This window comes from Gallus gallus, chromosome 31, assembly GCF_016699485.2.
Source record: "Gallus gallus isolate bGalGal1 chromosome 31, bGalGal1.mat.broiler.GRCg7b, whole genome shotgun sequence".
In the NCBI taxonomy this organism is placed as follows: domain Eukaryota; kingdom Metazoa; phylum Chordata; class Aves; order Galliformes; family Phasianidae; genus Gallus; species Gallus gallus.
The window spans coordinates 1,111,397-1,118,054 of NC_052562.1; positions in this window are offsets into that span (position 1 = coordinate 1,111,397).

A 6,658-nucleotide genomic window follows, 5' to 3' on the forward strand; every position below is an offset into this window, starting at 1 on the left:
GGGACCGGGCACCTTTCATCTTTCACATCCCTTCTTGAATGATCTCTGAACATCGATTCATTGATTGGGTATGTATTTGGAAACAAGAAGGGATTTATTTCACAGTCAGTAGTAAAGATTATTTAACCATATGCCCACTTCTTTGCCTTTGTGTCCTTTGGCTTTTACTTCTATGTCTCACCGAGTGCAAACCTTCCATCTTTCCGAGATCCATCCATTAATACAGATTCTTACCTGAATAAATACCTGTCTGCCACAGACGTATTCATTGTCCCCATCATTACATTCAGGCAGGCTTGAGTCTGGTAAGCCCCAGACATACACCTTGTGAATATTAAGACTTCTATACCCCTGTGTGAACACATTGAATGTCTTGTTGAGGAATTTGTGGTCCACACAGAAATCATGCAACTGCCATGAGACTGGCCAAGAGATAAGGAAACTCAAAAACCATACAGAGCTCTTGAGAGCCGAAAGCACAGCCTTACCAGTCTGCAGAATCAAACCATACGTGGGTGTGCAGCTCGCTACTGGAATTGCTTTCACTTTCACTTTTGTTCTGCTGTTTAATCATTGCTGACGTGGCGACAGAACAGAACCAATCTGTGTGACACAGAGGCACAGAAGATTTCCTTAGTCATCGGAGTTGGTGAAGCACTGACCACTGAACAGAATGTCAAGTGAAGGGAATTGGTAACTTCTTGGAAAAAGGATTATGATGCACTGTCCATATAGCTGCTTAGCACCATAAATCTCTGTTCTAGCAGAAGAAATAGCAGAGTCTGAGTTTGAACACCCACACAAACAACATAGTAAAGATTGCTGTGTTGTTACTTACTTTGCATGAATCAACTCTCATTTTTTAACTACTTCTGGCTTTAATTAATGTACATTGGTATGATATACTGACAAAAAATAAACATCAATATAAAGTTTCCCTCCCAGCTTTTTACAAACACATTGTGAGGATCAGTGGGACCCACGGCCAACCACAGGCACATTGTAGTAGTGCTTGAGACCAAAAAACCTGTATTAGAGCACAGATTCAAGAGCCAAACCAAAATTTCAGTGGAATATCAAGATGCTAACTGTAGCTGCAGAAGCTTCAGTGAGTTGTGGGTATGTGTGCATGGTGGTGCACCAGCTCATTACAAGTGGCTCACTGCTGAGTTTCATCAACGAGCAAGATCTGGGCCCATCCCCACGTGGCTCTCCAGAATATGCAGTTTACCTAAGCACTCTCTGGAACAGGCATTCTTCAGAAACATAAAAGTAACAGGAGGGCAGGGCTTCCCAAACTCACCTACATTCTGTTAGAGGAGAGGGTAAGGTTGGGGGCTGGTGACAACACAGGCTCAACGGCTGCACTGGCATATATATGTCTTGCTTAGGTGTCTAAGACCATGCTAGGCCTCAGTGTTACAATTCCATGACCTGGGAAACTCATGAAGATTAGAATGCCAGGCGGGTGCTCATTAAGAATAGAACACCAGGTTATGTGCTCATTAAGAGCAGACAACGGTGCAGTGGGTGCTCACAGCTATCTGCCATTCACACACCCAACATCCCACCGTTTCCCCATCCACGATGCTCCACAATCTCAGCATGGATTTGGATTCCATGCCTCAAAACAGTGCATGAAACAGTTCAGCAGTCCGTTCACTGTCTCCGCTTTGTTTGAGCTTTTCAGATTAGATGATGGCATGGTGGATGCTGATGCAGCAGTCTCTCCCTCTCTCGATCGATTCTACATTGCCACAGTCCTCTTATTTCAGTAACACCATGCCCATGCTGAACCTATTTTGTAACGTAACAACATGGCAAATCACAAATGTGAGCAAACAAGAAGTGCACGCAAGCATTAATACCGTCATGGTTACTAACAAGGGTCTTGCATTGCCTCTTCTCATAACCTGTATACATAGATACAGAGAATCCAAAGATGACAAGGATGGGATTATCCACTGAGTCTGGATACGATGTTCTTACCTGTTGGCGCTTGGAACCTTCCCACGTACAAAAAATTCAGTGGTGCTTTGAGAATGGAAGTACTTGTCGTGTTGGTGGCAGATCAACTAAGACTGGTTTTTCATGAGTAGTGAAGGGGGCTTTACCGGATCCTTTGGCTTTCTCTTTTTCCCTGCAACAAGGAGAAGGGTTGGTCAGGAGGCTTTGGAAAGAGCAGATATTTTGTATAGCGTCAAGACCAATGTCTTGGGGCTGTGTTGGTATTCCTCTTTGAAATAAATCCTTCTGTTTCCCACGTGCATACGTTTGCCTCAATTGTCTGATATTTTCTCCCTTCTGATGGCGTACATTCTATGCTTTCCCAGATATGGAGTATAGTTCTATCGGGATTTGTTTTTACCACAGTGATTGGGTATCAGGTATAGATCAAAGTACCATGTAGCATTAGGACAAATCTGAGGCTTTCTTGTTGATAGGTTATTATAGCGACACTATTGGATTTCCTTTTCAGATTCTTTATTGTTCTTCAGATTTCAACTGCTGACGGTACTTGGGAAAACAAAGAAATAATACAGTGCCAAGTGTTTTCTTACTCACGCGCCCTAACAGTGCACTCCTCACCGTGAGGAGGTGAGGCACTGGAACAGGTTTGTCCTAGAGATGTTGCTGGTGGCTCTGGCCGTCCCTGGGGACTGACTCGATGGCTTGCACAGGTCCCTTCGCACCTCTAAGATTCCATGATTCCATGATTCTGAGGTCTGTGGAGGACCAGGTGGGTTGTGAACAGCCACTGTACCTAGAGGTGAGGGATCAACACCTGTGCTCCGGGGATGCCGACACACCTCAGCGATCTCGTGCTCCTCTTTCAGTCCCCATTCAACTCCAATGTCCCATTGGAAGCACAATGTGCCCCTCACTCCCCACTGTCCCTGACTCTCCAATCAGTCCCCTGGAAGCCATGGTCAACACAGGACAACAGTGAAAAAGGCTTGTGAAAAAAGAGGGTGGGAATGGGACCCTGGGGCCCTCCTTGTGCAGGGCAGCATTACCTGTGTTATCACCATGGAAAAGAAAGGGATTACCTTGGGATTGGAGAAGGAAGTACTCACTCCCTCATGGGAACATCCATGACAGCCCCTGGATCACGTACATGATGAGGTGTTGCCACGGGGTTGGAGTGAACACATTGCTCAGTGCAAGGAGGGCACTCTATTCAAGTGATATCAATCTGGGCGGGGCCTCCTCAGCAAGCAAACACTGCCCAAACCCATTTCCCCGGCATTGCCCACACATAGAGCAGCACAATTGCCAGCAGCATTTGGAACTCACCGGCTGTGGAGAATCCAGTGTAGTGCTGGCGCAACCCATATCCACAGGGATCTTCTCGCCATGAGCTCTCTGGTAGCAACCCTGCTCATTCCTTCGTACATGCTGATCCCATTCATCAAGGGAAAATTCTCCAGGAGTGCTTGCAACCCACGAGATCATGATGAAATGCCCACTATGAATGGGGGATGGAGAGAACTTGCCTTCACCCATTCTTGACCGTGGAAAAAATGATCTGTGGCCTTCTCAACACTGGAACACAAGCAATGAGCTCCTAACTAATGGCAGTATGGTGTCGGCTTCTTTAATTCTGTGCTTATACTGTTTGTTTGTTTGTTGTTTGTTTGCTGTTTTTACAATTCTATAAGTGATTCCTTGCCCTTTATGTCCCTTCCAAACCCAAGCACCTCTTTTTATGGCTCTTTGGCAGGCTGAGATGAACAGGAGCTTGGAGAGGGACAGAGACAAGATAGCTGACAAAAGAATAAAAACGGACGCTGCATACAGATGAGTCACCACTCAGTAAGAAGAGGTGGGGAAAAGAGGGAAAAGGGGAGAAGTTTTCCTCCCCCAAGAGACAGAACAGCGGCCCTGCTAAGGGCTCTATGTGTCCTGAAATAAAAGCAGGGTCTGCAGATGCGAGAATGCATCATGGGCTGCATCACAGCCTCTCGCTGTGACTAACTCTCTGTTCGCTGCCGAACAACACACTCAGCAAGATGTGTCACGTGTCTAGGCTCGCAACACAAGCCTGTGACCATCTGCACCCAGCTCACAGCAAAAGCAGGAAACCGTGAGGAGAGATCTCCAAAAGATGTGGCGGGCAGGTGGGATGGGCCATGCCGTGTGTCCCATGTCCATGTCCTCCTGCTGCTGGTGTTTGGTGAGTTGGGGCTGCTTTGGGTAGCAGGGAACCCTGCTTAGGAGAAGAAGCCCAGCACAAAGAGGCTTGAGATGGTGGCGAGGGTGGAGGTAGAGTACGTGTGGGATGGAGTCTAGCACCCAAAAGCATGATTTTTGAAGTAGAGGAGACTGCATCTGGAAAAAAAACTATCCCAAATGGATTTAGGCTTGCTCAAATGGAGTGGAGGAGTGGCGATATACAAAGGAAGGGGATACACTTGTGGAGTGGTGACTACTGAAGACTGGAGACTGGACAGAAACGATGTGGGTGTGCAGGACACTGTCCCTCTAACCAAACCCCTCTCTGCATCCACGGTGCAGGTACTGCTGTGAGGCACCCAGGTCATCTGCAGTTCCACAGCTGATGGTGAGTGTGAGAATGGGTCCCAGAAAATGAAGACATGGTGGGGGTGGAGATGGTTCTGAGAGAGGAAAGGCTTTATTGCCTCTGAATTCCCAATATCCACCCCAGGAGGGCAGATTCTCCATGACTTGGAATGCGTGTGTTTGCAGCTATGATGCTGGTGAATCCATGTGCCATCTCTCCAGGTACTCTCCAGGCTGCCAGGCCATGCTCCTTAACCCTTTCCAGAGCTCAGGAAGGGGAAGTTGTCCTGGCTCAATGTGTCCTTCTGAAGCGGGTTCCTGGCTGCCCCGAATTGTCTTCTGCAAGGATGGGATGGAGGTTCACAACATGAAAGCCCATCAGGATTAGGTCATCTAGTCTCCATGCTGCGAACATCTCTGCAAGAAGCAGTGGTGACATACACGTGTAGCGTACCTGGTGCTGGGACAAGAGCAGAGGAACAGTAGCAATTGCTAAGGAGTATCTCCCCTCAGCACTCCCTTGGATCTACATGTCACAGGTGGGGACATGACACCAGGGTGGGTGGAGAGGAATAGGGGATGGGGGTTAATTAACACCACATGGATATCCACTGTGCAGCAAGAGGTGCCAATAGAGAGAGGAGGGCTCTGGAAGGTTCCTGTCTTGATCTTATGCTGCAGAAATGAGGCTCTGCAGTGCCCAGCAGGAGCATAAAGCAGGCGCAGGCTTTGGGCATGATCCCTTTTCCGGGTAAGTATGCTCAGAGTTTTCCAAAAATGTTTTGAGAATGCGGAAGGGAACACTGGGGTGATTTCCAGGTGTGAGTTGCTCCTTTTGTTTGTTTATTGCAGCAATGACATGATGCTGTGGCCATAGTGTGGGGCTGGGCAGAGATGTTGGTGTGCTTTGGGGATCCGTGTGCCTCTACCTGCATCAAAGCACCAATAAAAGAGCCTTGGATGTGGGCAGGAGGGGAAAGTTGCATTATGGAGTCTTGCAAGTGGGATGCTGTCCATCCATCCCATAGAGGCAGAGCAACATACTAGTCCTTTCTTATCCACAAGGTCAAGGAAAGAGAGAGAGTTTTGCTGCATGATTCATACGGTGCACAGTTGCATTTCTGCCATGCATTTCTTAATCATCATAGTTTAGATAATTGATCATCAGAATGGCAGAAACCCCATGTCAGCCCAAGTGTCTCAGGGGACAGAGCTGGCTCTGTGGGGCATCTTCCAAGGCCTACATACCCTGCCCGCCACTCGTACAGTGGCAGCTCAGGAGCTGTGTCCATGCAGAGCTATGAGCACTGGTGACACTCCGCCATCCCATCCATATGTCTGTCCGGTCATGTGTCCAATTCCACGGCAGCAGGAACCTATAACTGCAGGTGAGGGACTCTCCTTTGCTATACTGACCCCTCATTTCACTTTTCCCTATCCCTCCTCCTCTTTTCCGCATCTCATCGGCTATGGCGCTGTACACCCCAACTTCTGCGTCACTCACATCTGACCCATCACCCTCTGTGTCGCCAGACACCAACACTCCTCTGAACCTCACAGTCATTCTGTGTATGCAGTTACTGTCACCTCCTGCTGTCTGCAGCCACCTTCTGGGACGCTTTAGGAAGGTGAGGACATTGAGGGGAATGTGGGGGATCCATGAGGCTGCCACAGCTTTGATGTGAGAGCTGTTTTCTTACAGGTGCCTGCCGGGAGAGATGCCGAAGGTGAGAAGGTAAGGCTGGGAGGGGACGATGAGAGCATTTGGGAACTTGGGGAACTCCTTTTGCAGGGCAGCATTATCTGTGAGTTCCCCCATAAGCAGGAAGGGACTGCCATGGTGTTGGAGAAGGAAGGATTTCCTCATGGTAACATTACATGATAGCACGTGGATGCCTGTGAGGATGAGTGATTGCCGTGAGGGTTGGAGTGAATGCAGTGCCTGATGCAAGGAGGCTTCATCCAAATGAATAACAGTCCTGGCCCCCTGCAGCAAACACGCCACCCCAAATCCATTTTCCCTTAATCCACAGGCAGGCAGCACGTTCGTCCCAGCCAGCAGGTGGCAAGCCACCGACTACGGAAGAAATCCAAGTGTGAGTGTCTGGGCACCCCTTTTCCATGGGGACCCCCT